The sequence below is a fragment of the Alexandromys fortis genome, unplaced genomic scaffold, assembly GCF_014885135.2.
Source record: "Alexandromys fortis isolate MF-2015 unplaced genomic scaffold, M_Fortis_MF-2015_v1.1 scaffold_89, whole genome shotgun sequence".
Classification (NCBI taxonomy): domain Eukaryota; kingdom Metazoa; phylum Chordata; class Mammalia; order Rodentia; family Cricetidae; genus Alexandromys; species Alexandromys fortis.
The window spans coordinates 2,558,004-2,570,278 of record NW_026067973.1 but is presented as its reverse complement, the minus strand read 5'-3'; positions in this window follow the sequence as shown (position 1 = coordinate 2,570,278).

The following is a 12,275-nucleotide window of genomic DNA, read 5'->3' as shown; positions in this document are numbered from 1 at the left end:
GTGAACGCTTTGTGTATCATTTTATTCAACACTATTACTACTCTCTAATAGGAGTGTCCCCTTTGAGAAGACTAGGAAGCTGAGGCACAGGCAATAACTTCTTTAAAGGAACAGAGAGGAATGAACAGCAGGAAGGTCAAGAATTAGAACCCATGTCATTTGGCTCCTGGGGAATCTGAGCTTTGGTGTTAAGTTCTAAAAAACAGAATGGATGTGCATTGTGTTGGGCATTTACCCAAAGAGCTCTAGAAGGTCTGCAAAGTGAGGCACAAGTCTGGTTCAGACTCTTGGTTTCCTCATGGATGGTGGTTGGAATGGGCAAGTAAAGTAGCCGGTGTGTGCACGCGCGCGTGTGCGTGCATGCGTGTGCGTGCGTGCGTGTGCGTGTGTGTGTGTATGTGTGTGCATGGTATTATTGAGTGTCGATTATGCATGTGTGCCTGCTCAGATGAGCACGCAGGTGTGCGTGAATGCAGATGAAGGACAGAGGGCAGTCCCGTGTCTCATTCCTCCTCAGGCACCATCCACCTTGCTTTCAGACACTGAACCTTTCCCTTCCTTGGCCTAGAACTCATCCCAGGCTGTGCTGGCAGGTTAGCAGGCCCCGGGATCTGCTATGAGGAAACAAGCTCATGTCATGATGTCAGGCTTTTTATGCGGGTGCTGGGAATCAAGCCCTGGGCATCTCCTGACTTCGCCATCTTCCCAGCCTTGACTCGTGGCTCCTTGTCTCTGATCCAGACATATACTTAACTTTCTCTACACTCACCTCCTCTTCCTCACCCGCTCAACCAACAGCCCTCTAGGAGTGAACTGGCCTAACCCCTACTCACAACCTCAGACCCAGCAAGCAACCTCTGGATTCCTATGCCCGGAGATGAGGTGCACGGAACCACAGCTAAAGCCCTAGAGCTATCTACCCCTGTAGGCTCTGAGCTTTCTTCCCACTGTCCCCGAGCACCTCAGATGGAACGGCAGTTTATAAACTGACCCTACAGACCTTTAGTGTCCGTAGGTAGTGGTGCCTTCCACAGTAAGGGTGTTCTGAGGAAGCTCTGTCTCAACTAAGTGTTTGCAAATTGAATCCCATTTAAAATGCATTGGAATTGTCAGCTGATAGGACAATAGCACTAACTAGCATCGAGTGATTCTTATGCGCTGGGAACTTGCCTGTAAAAAATCATTTAATTCATAAAACACCAAGGAGGAAACTGAGCCCAGAGAAGTCACCACACCTGTCCAAGGTCACCCCGCTAACAAGTGGCAACGGACTCCTGACCAGAGATTCTGATCTGTTGTGGCTGTGAAAAGTCGCTCAGCCAATTTTTAAACAAACAGATTCTAGAAGAATCGAGTTTTACAAGCTTTGATTCACGTTTTCTGAAATGAAAACGGACCACATTTTCTTGGCTTAATCTTCAGACTTCAAACTACGCTGAGAAGCAATGTATGCTTAAGAGTTTCTGGCAATTTCTAGGAGACAATGGTGGGGAAGCACCAGCATCCTCCAGCAGGGGGCGCTCTAAAACGGCCGTACCGGAACAAGGGAGCACAGAGACGCTTAGGCACTTTTGCAGTGGCTTCGTGGTCCAGCCCTGGCTGGTCTTGGTTGGTCAAGGCAGCTGTGTGAGATCCCAGGACAGAGTCACTAGGACCCTGGGCAGTGGCTACAAAGGGAGCTGGAGAAGGGCAGCTCACACTCTATGATACGCAGCTTCGGTCCTAATAAACACCGCAGCTGAATATTCCCGTGGGGCCTTCCTAATGGAGGAGATGGATACACTCCAGCGCAACCCGCAGGGTTTCACACGCAGCTCTGACTAAATTCCCTATAAAATCAATCCCACCTTTTCTCCAGCTGTGGCAGAGTGTTCTAATAGTAATCCACTCTTTTGCCAGCTTCCCCCCCCCGACCCCCGACCCCCCCACACCAACAAAGGCTTTAACGATCTTTAGCCAGGCGTAATAATAAATACCACATATTCAAGCAGAGAATGCCTGAGCTGGGGAGACTGCTTCCTCTATCCAGCCCCACACTGGCCCCCTTTGCCACCTTGAGCAGCTTTCTTCTCTCCGGCTTGTGGTACTGAAGGACAAGCCCCAGGGCAGGATGGATGGGAGGGGCAGGGTCTGCCCCTCTACAAGCTTCCCTAGATGCTCAAATGGGACTTCAGCAGCTTGCTCCTAGTCCCAACGGGCCCCTGGTGGTTGCCTGCCTCCAAAGGCTCAATTTCTGCCTCTGCTTCCTGTGTCTTGGGCATCTCCTCGGTACTTCTGCTATCTCCTTCTCTCTGAAGTCTAAAGGGAAACTGGGTCTGGGGAGAGGCTCTTAACAGCCGAGAGGAAAAGTGAAGGTGCCTGGAGGCCAGCCTCTGTGCCTGGCTGGGTCAGCACCTCCAAACCAGGCTGCTTATAACTGGCAACTTCTCAGTCTGTCTCCATTCCTCTTTGCTCCCTCCTACCTGATCCCCTAACCTGCGCACTCAGGTCCCAGAGAGAGGCAGACCTGGAAGCAGTGTGGAAAAGCAGGCAATAGGAGAGAGGAGCAGACCCGTAAGGGAAGAGTAGGAGGTGCAGATGCTGAGGTGAGCAGATACCTGAAATGATGGTAGAATCTAATTGGCAAAGGCCTTCCCCCTCCTATTTCAGCACCCTTCCTGGAGTCTTTAAGGCCCAGTGGTGTTTACATGAGCCAAGCAGGGGCCCTAGAGTGCCTTTGGGGAGGCTCTGGGCCTTATTTCCCAGCAGAAAGCTGTTTAAGAGTAGCGGCATCAGCTGCCCTCAGCATAAGCTGGCTGCCTGGCTCCATCTGAGCTCACAGCAAACCCCCTCCAGCGACAACTGGCTCGGGAGTTTGGCTTCTGACTTCAGAAAACAACCCAAACAGGCCCAGGGTCTCTAAACCAGCATATTCTTGCTCTGCAGAGAGGTGCAGACCCTCAGCACCTGGGGGACCCCTGATGGGTCCAGCTTTCTCTATAGCTGTGATGGACCTAGGCAGCTGGAGGATGCCATCCAAGAAAGGAGTGCTGGGTAATCTTACTCTCCCACTCAAATTTGGTTTGTTTCATATTACAAACAAGCATTTTATTTAAGAAAATTATGGAGGGGGAAAAACAACATCAGAGGGGGAAACGACCTGCATTAACCCATGGCTGTATTGGAGCATCTCTCACTCTATGCTTCTCGTTCATAGTATTGAGCTGCGGCTTTGCTTTGTACTTGCCCCAACCTTGGTCAGCAGTTAATGCCCGTGACTGGTCAGGGTGCTGAGAACAGATCATTCTTGTGTGTTGAACTCTAAATGGGACATCTATATCAATCTCACTAGCCCCAACCCCACTGCCCCAAGGCTCAGGGAACATGGAAGAAAAGGGGGTGCTGAATATAGGAACCAGAGGATGGGGAGGGGTGCAGTAAGCTGCTGTCGTCCAGACATAGCATGGTGGTGGTACTAACGAACTCTCTGCAGCTGTTGTTAGCTGCACAAGGACTGTCCATGACCAAGCCAACAAGATCAGGCAACATTCTAGAAGGAGTCCCATCGGATTTCTGAGGGTGATAATTGGACTCATTAGGTTAAAAAATGATTTCAATGTGCAAAACACTTAGAATAGCACCTGCCATACAGGAAGCAGGCATTGAGTGTGGTAACAATGTTGCTAGCACCATTATTTTAAGTACTTGATCTAGTTCTCCATAAGGAATTGGGTTATGGACTGTTTCTTCTTCCCCAATCAGTCAAAGCTACCCCCTGGAGTAGCCTACACATCCAGCTGGATCTTATGTGGGCAGGACAGGGCATCACCATAGGCAGTCAGAATTGTCTGAGCATCACCATCCTGGAACTTAGTCTTTGTTGAGATAGGAAGGGAAAAGCTTGACTCTAGCCTTTGTGAGGTCTTGTAGTATGTGGGCCACTACAGGGTTGGTCTAAGTAGTATGTGCCAGGTACAACTTAAAGTAGGGAAGCTTTAGTTTGCCTCCTAGTTTCAGGGAGTCTCCTTCCATCATGGTGGGGAAGGCACATGTGTGGACACGGGAGCTTAGAATATAGACTTCCATTATGGAGGACCAGAAAGCTGAGAGTGGCTGAAACTTAGTGTCTGGGATCCAACCTTCAAAGGCCCCCCATTTAATGATCTACTTTCATCGGCCTCATTTGTGAGGTTCCACAGCCTCCCCAAAATAGCACCACTGCCAGCTGGGAACAAAGGTTCAGAGTGTGAGCCTGGGGGGTGCATTTCAGAGTCACGCCATTACACAGCCTGTCTAGTGCCACGCTGGTGTGGCATGGCAACAGGCGCCTCTTCTTTGTCCCTTCTCTCCTCAAAGCCCCGCGTGAGGTGAGCTGAGCTGCTCTGTCTTTAAAAATTAACCTCCCAAGTAGGAGCCAAGGACGAGGCATGAACTCAGATAGATGAGCCTCCACACCCGTGATTTCTCTAGCAGGGCAGCCCAAGAAGACCATTCAAAATAAATACGTAAAGCTGTTGTCAGGGACCCATAAGTTCCCTCGCCTCTGCAGAGCCCTCTAATCTCACACCTTTCTCTGCAACCCTCGCTAGGAATTGTTCCGAACACCACAGTCCCACAGGCTATCCTGGAGACAGGTCTGGCTTACTAAAGCGTGCCGGCTTGCCCAACCCTCACAGAGCCCTTAATGCTTTCTAACTTCAAGCAGTAGATTACCAGAATGTTCTTGGAAGGAAGCCTAGGTACCCCCAGTTCCCAACGATAATAACAGCCCACATTTGTTTGGTACTTGCTCCCAATATTTCACTAACTGCTTTTAATGTATCTTCTCACTTAACCCCCAGAGGACTCTGAGGGTAGGAATCACCACTATCTCCATTTCACAGGTAAGGCCACAGCTTGAAGAGACCATGTCATCTGCCCTGCAGCACCCGTCACCAAGGTGACTTGAATCTAACAATGGAGAAAATGATCTTCGCTCTGACAGACACCACAGAAGATCTTTTCTGTTTGTTTGTTTTCTTTTCTTTTTTAAAAAAAAATTTCTTTATTATTTATTACATGTACAGTTTTCTGACTGCATGTATACTTGCAGGCCAGAAGAGGGCATTACAGATGGTTGTAAGCCACCAAGTGGTTGCTGGGAATTGAACTCAGGACCTCTGGAAGAGCAGTCAGTGCTCTTAACCTCTGAGCCATCTCTCCAGCCCTGTTTGTTTTCTGTAACTATTTTTTTCTAGAGGCACACTAGAGTCATCGTTAACCTCAATGCCAATTTTAAAGGCGTTTAGTTTGATCGTGTGTGCTATGCATCTTTGCTGGGACATCAGGCTAGGCAAAGAAGAAGAAAATGAAACCCAGCAGTCAGTAACAGTCAAGTGGCCAGAAAGTCACAGAGCTGGGACCAGAACCCACGTCTCTTCAATCATGCCTTCTTTCTGGAGTATTCAGATGCTCTTCTATGCCCTTAGCTGAGGCCAGAACCCATACCCCATGCCTTGTTTGATATTTGGCACTCAGGACCCAGAGCAGCGTAGAGCATGTAGTAATTGTTCTCTTAATGCCTCACATCAAATCGGAGTCAACTTCATGCAGGTTCCTTAGGAGCACAGGCTGAGTTATACACCGAAGCCACCCTTTATCGCGTTGTGAGTGGAACTGAGTCTATGTCCAAGCTATTTATGGACAAGCCAAGTCTATTCCCTGGTCCTGGGCTCTCTCCACCTTCTCTGCCCAGCCCACCTACTCCCTTGCCAACTTTCCCATCCTCCTAACCCAAGACAGTATCACTTCAGGACTTAATGTTGTACAAAAGAACCCTAGGGAGACACCCACCAAGTAGGGAGACAGCCACCAACTGGACGTCTTGTGGTGCTGGCTCTTGAATTCCAAAGGTTGAAGCTTTATTTCTTTCCTTCAGGGGTTGGGGACTAATCTCTTCTTGCCCAATGGTGCCTGTCTCGGGTTGAGGGGTCCATGGGATTGCAGATTGGAGGCGAGTGGCTTGGGCGGGACTCTCCAGCAGTGGCACATCTGGGCGCTGGTAACTATGCATTTTTTATAGAGTAAGCGAGTTAATGGGCACGAAAAACACACACAACTTGTCAGCCCGTTAGCTGCTGCTGTTGCCACAGAGGCTCTCCCGCCTCAGGCGCAACTAAATTGCTCATCCGCCTGCCTGCTTCTTCCCTCTCCTTTTTCTTCTTGGCTTGATTCTCCCCCCCCCCCCGCAGCTGAAAGTCTCCCCCCCCCAACAAAATCTGCACTTCCCTCCCTCAGCAAGCAGCTAAAGTGTCCCTGGGAACGTTTTTATTTATGTATTTTTGGTTAACTTCCTAGGCTACCAGTTCTAGAGAAGACTTTGGTGTCGGTGCTCACCCCTCCCCTGAGTTAATGCCCTGTCCTGCGTTTCCATGCAGGAGGCCAGTTTTCAAGGACAGAACAGAACAGATAGAGTGCTAACTGGAGGAAAGAGAAGGCATACAAGGCAGCATTTGGCAAATTCAGATGCCATGGTGGTCTGCACGGGACACCTTGGTCTGCATGGGTATTCTTTCAAATTGTAGACACACGCTCAACTGCCCACGTTGCAGGCACTCTGCCAGGGTGCACCCACCCTTACTAGCCTGGTATTTCAACACACACGCACGCACGCACACACACACACACACACACACACACATCTCCAGCTATACATAGCCTCTCAGCCCCGTGTCTTCCTGCACACACTCAGCTGTCATCCCTACATGTGAAGAATATAATGTGCAAACAGACTTTCAAAACCCACATTCAAAATGGGTGCTTCTAAATATTTACTCTTGAAAGAGCTCACAGCTGCAGGCGCACCCTGCAAGGATCCCATCTCTGAGTCTCCATAAGATACATTGTCAAGGCTGAAACCATGAGTCTCATTCTCTTCTCTCTCTCTCTCTCTCTCTCTCTCTCTCTCTCTCTCTCTCTCTCTCTCTCTCCTTCCCCTATCCTTGAACTTCGCACACCCTATGGAGTCCTCACATCCATATCATGTTGCCCTGCACCGGTTCCTTTGCCACTAATGTTAGCAATCACAGAGCTATGGTGGCCTCACAATCGCCATTTCTGCACACAGCCCAGCATTTGCATATACCACCAACAGCCAAAACTTACGTACACACTTCCAATGTGCACACACTTTCAATAGGCCTTACACGCACACATATAGCATAGATAAAACTTATTCTCGGCAAATCATGTCTGCACAAACACACTTCTGTCTTGTACATGTCTGCTCATGTCTGCCGGAGCTGCCAAAATGCATGCATTCTCTGTACTTCTCCGCCCCATTCTCACCAGCATACCTCCGAGTAGATCTTTAGTATAAACTTCGGATCTATCTGTATACCCCCTCACACACACACATACTACCATTATACGTGTTTAGTTCTTATGGCAGTTTGGTGGTTTGAATATGAAGTGTCCCCATAGTTTCATGTGTTTGAACACTTGGTTACCAGCTGGTAAAACTGTTTTGAAAGGCTGTGGAAGCTATAGGAGATACTGCCCTGATAGAAAAGTCAGTCACTGGGTGAGGACCTTGAGGCTGACAGTCCAGCCCCACTCTGCTTTAGAACTCTGAGTGCAAATGTGGCCTGTTGCCCAACATACCTGCTACATGCCTTACCCACCATGATAGGCTGCATCCTCTAAAACTGTCAGCCGAATAAAACCCCGCCCTATTTTGGTTGCACATATCAGGTATTTGGGTCACAAGTACTAAACCATATTCCAGGCACATGAACTCTTAATCCCTATCTTGTATGTCTAATGTAAACATCCCACAATAGTTTATTGTTTGCATGTTCATTTCATGCGTGTCATAAAGACCCTTATCTGCCCTTGTGATCATATTATTCCAACATCCTCCTGGCCTTATACATGTCTCCAATGTCTACCTCCCAAAGGCCAAAGAGCTAGTCCGTACACACACACACACACACACACACACACACACACACACACACAAAACAATTCCTTGTGTGCTTATAAACACCCTGATGCAGGGGCATACACATGCCACACCTGGCATCTCCATGTACAAACAACTATATAAAGTCCCCTCTCACAGACAAGACTGTATTGAAACCCCAGCCTCCACTCAACTAATTCAATTAAACAATTTAATTAAATCTAAACTACAGCCCCTTGGTTAAGTATCATCCAATTCTACGCTAAGCACTAGAAATAAGCAGATGAACAGCAGGCCTCACCCTCAAGGAGTTTCCTAGTTCAGCAGAGAAATGGACAAGAGGGCAGTTGCAGAAGAACACGGTGATCTCATTAATAGGAGTACATGTACACGCATTCATTTGCATGTTCACACAAACACGAGCACACACCTTCAGGAGCTCCATTTCAGGCTGTACCTTCCTACATGCATGCCTAAGATCCACAAACAGGCACGGAACCTTGCACGGATACAGTAAGGGTGTCTGTTGCTTCTCTGAACATTATAGACTCATGCATTTAACCTGCCTGGTCCCAAGAATACATTTCCATTCCAACCCGCTTTGAGAAAGCCCCTCATTTTCATGTGGGATTCCAGGCTCCTCCCACTTTTTCTCCTACCCACCCACCCCCCATTCCAAACTCTTCTTGTCCTGTGAGAAGCCTTCCCATTCCTCTCCTCTCCGGCTTCTCAGCCTCAAGTCATGCCTGCTCCTCCCAGGCAAAAGATCCAGACGAGAGTAAAGCTCTGGTCATCCTCGATCCAGGATCTTTGCCAGCTGCTTGTTCACCCTGTGCCACCAGAAGCTGAGCTCCCAGCTCTGGGCATGGGATACGGAAGAAGGAAGGGGAAGGAGGAAGGGGGTGAGATGAAGGAAATCAAGCCTGAAGTAGGGATGAAAAGGAAAGGGGGAAAATGCAAGACAAAACCAGGACTGGGGTGGGAGCCCTCAGGAATGCTGTGGTTAAGTGGTTTGATAAGTAAATGAATACTATTTAGAGGGGAAGCCCACCTTTGAAAATCCCTGCTGGCAGCAGAGCATATAAAAGCCTGCATAGCAAATATTTACTTGGAATTAACGTGGAACAGATCCCATCAAGCAACCTTGGAGCTGTTTCTGGAGTCTTACCTTAATGTCCTGTGTGGCGGAAGGGCTCAGGCAGGCACTAGACCTGGTGTAATACGTTAAACAAATCTAATGGTGTGCTTTATGTCCCCGCTCAGCACAACTCTTAATTATGTATCTTGCAAATACACAGAGAACATGGATTAGCTGCGGCAGCTGTTTGCTGCTGAGCCGCACCCTCCTCAGAAACTTTGCAAGGAGGCCGGGAGTCGGCAACCCTCCTCCCTTGGCTGGTCAGGAGGCCCCACAAGAGTCTGAGAAGAACACATCTCCCAGACCCAGGCCTGAAACGCTCAGCTGTGAGAAATGGCAAAATGTGTTTCAGTGGGGATGGGTAGGGATGGGTTAGAAGTGGGTGAGGGGTCTCTCACTGCTGCCCCTTTACACCTCCTAGTAAATTGCCCATGTCTCCAAGCAGAATCTGTGAGAGCTGAAACCCTGAGACAGTCCATAAGTTGGGGGAGTCAGAGAATGGAAAGCAAGGGATGTGGGACAGGATGCTGAGTCTGAAGGTAAAAGCACACGATGAACAATAGCACGAGGCCTGTAAAGAAGAGAGCTTTGTAGAGTCTGAGGAGTATTGCAGAGTGATGAGAAGGCACACGCTGTTGAGGGAAGAAGAGCCACTCAGAGTGGTCCACAGATTTCAGAGATGCTGATGTGCACAAGTGGGTACATGTGTATGCAGCGGGGCACTGGGGACTCCATGCCTCAGAGGGAGAGTCATGAAGGCTAAATTTGATTGCCAGCTTTATTGACTGGAGTGATGTGAAGCCTGAGAGGTTGATTAGTAAAACACGCTTCTAGAGAGAAGACAGAACACTGCCAGGGATGACTGACAGGTGGGACAGTAACTGAGGGGGAAAGACCCATTTTGGATATCAGGGCATCATAAGTCTAGGGCCAGGATGGGATAAAAATGGAAGAAGAGAAAGTCAGCCATTACATGCAAGCTCCATTCTTCCTGAGCAAGTTGCACATGCTACTGCTGAAACCACCCGTGATAGTCAGACCTTTTCATGTGGACTCACAGTAATGATACTCCAGGGAGATTTCCGGTCTTCAACCCTGGATGGGGCTACATCACTCATCCTTTGTGGCCTGAGGCTTCCAGGTTCATAAGCAGCAACCTAACTCTCCAGTGAGCAGATGGGGATTTCCCAGCACCTAATTATGCCAGACATTTAAGTGGCATTTCTGTTTGCTTTACTGCTTTGGGGAACCCTGACTCGAGAGTATTCTCCAGGGTACCTTTGGTACTGTCACCCTGGACAGTAGACTGTCAAGCAGGCACATAAATCAGCCTGCTGTAACAATAGAAGTCTGGATTCAGTACCAGAACCTGAGTCCCATTCCACCACTCACTAGCTGATCTCAAAATCTTTCTTGGCCTCAGTTCCCCCATTTGATCATATTACCTACTAGCATGATTCATCAAGTATACCAATAATAATTTTCTGGATGAAGAACTCTGGGTTTTATTTCCCTAAGGGTTGTAGAAGAGTCATGGTTTAAAAAGTCATGAAGTGGCATAAACTGAGATTACTTCATAACCCTAGTGCTGGTGACATTTATTGAGCACCTACTGTATGCCAAAGACAGTGTCCAGTGTTTCTCATGTATTATCTCATTCAGTCTTGCCAATGATCCCATAACACAGGCCCCACAAGTTCCCTGAGCATATAGATAAGCTATTGAAGGTGTGCAAAGGCTGTAGAAATTCTAGGAAGCTGCACACTGATCTTTAGGTAGAGCCAGGGCACAAATCATGGGGTTTCACAAATGGTATTCATCAGGAGATGACTACCCAGAAAAACTGACAGTGCTCAGGAAGCAGAAAAATCAGGGGTGAGACCAAAGCTTTGGGCTCCAGTAATGCAACCATCTAGTACCAAGTGTGTGAGCTTAATCTCTGAGTCAGAGTCAGGCAAGGTTAAGGCCAAGTGAGACCAAGAGAGAAGACACAGGGTCATGTGCCAAGATCAATGACACAGAGTGCGTTAGGTTCTCAAAAAAAAAAAAAAAAAAAACCAGAGCAGATAGCATAAAACACACATACATCACACATACACACACACACACACACACACACAATTTATTAAGTTGTCTTACAGTATACAGGATGAGGTCCAGGTAGCCCAACAATAACTGTCTTACACTGGTGAGGCTGAGAAATCAATAGTTGGTCAGTCTAGAGTCTGGATGTCTCAACAGTCCTGATCCAATGCTGAAGACCTGGAGAACTCTTGGAGAGATACTGGTTTTCATCTATATTAGAATTCAAAAGAAACTACTCCAGGTATCAGTGAAGGGATACTGCCACAACAGGATAACTGAACTTGCCAGTGACAGTGGAAGCAAGCAGGCAAAGAGCAAGGTTTCCTTCTTCAATGTCCTTTTGTCTGAGTTGCCACCAGAAAGTGCCACCCACATTTAAGGTGGGTTTGCCTGCCTCAAAGAGTCTGATCAAGAAAATCGCTACAAGAGTGCCCAGCAGCTTGTACTTTAGTTGATTCCAGACGCAGTTGGTACCCAAGATGAGCCCTCATACTGATCAGCATGGCAACAGTGCTTTCCATGCTGGCCAGATGGTGCTATCAGTGTCCCCCAAAGCGCAGATTCATTCCATGCAACCTGGCAAATGCACTTGGAGCACCTTGTTGATACCAGGCAGAAGGGTTAGAGGAACAATACACACTCCCCACCCTCGTGTAGCTTCAAGTCTACCACAGAAAGTCATCCTAGAATAAAGAACTGAAAGCATGATTATCGTAAGGAAGAAAGTTGAATGTGTGTATCTGTACCCGCTACAGAGACAAATGGATTCCAAACTGTATTATAGGTCACATCCAAGAAGTTTATTTCACACTCACAAAGCAAGTCAAGGTGAGTGTTCTAGGTAGTAAGAGAAGCTGCCCTCTTGGTTCCGAGAAAGCCTAGCAGAGCTTTGCTACCTTCAACTGGTTCTTCATGGGTTATTGTCCTGTCACCCAAAGGTCACCATCCCAGTCATTTGCTTTTGTCTTTCAGGAGTATGTGCAAAAACTCCTACAAGCCAATTCCAGGCATAGTATGCACCCATTGTCTTCGTCTCACACTAGATGGAAGTCATGTGACATGGCCAGCTCCAAGGGCAGAGCTGTGTGCCCAGGAGGAAAGCCAGGCCATGGATTTGGTGAGTAGAGTGGG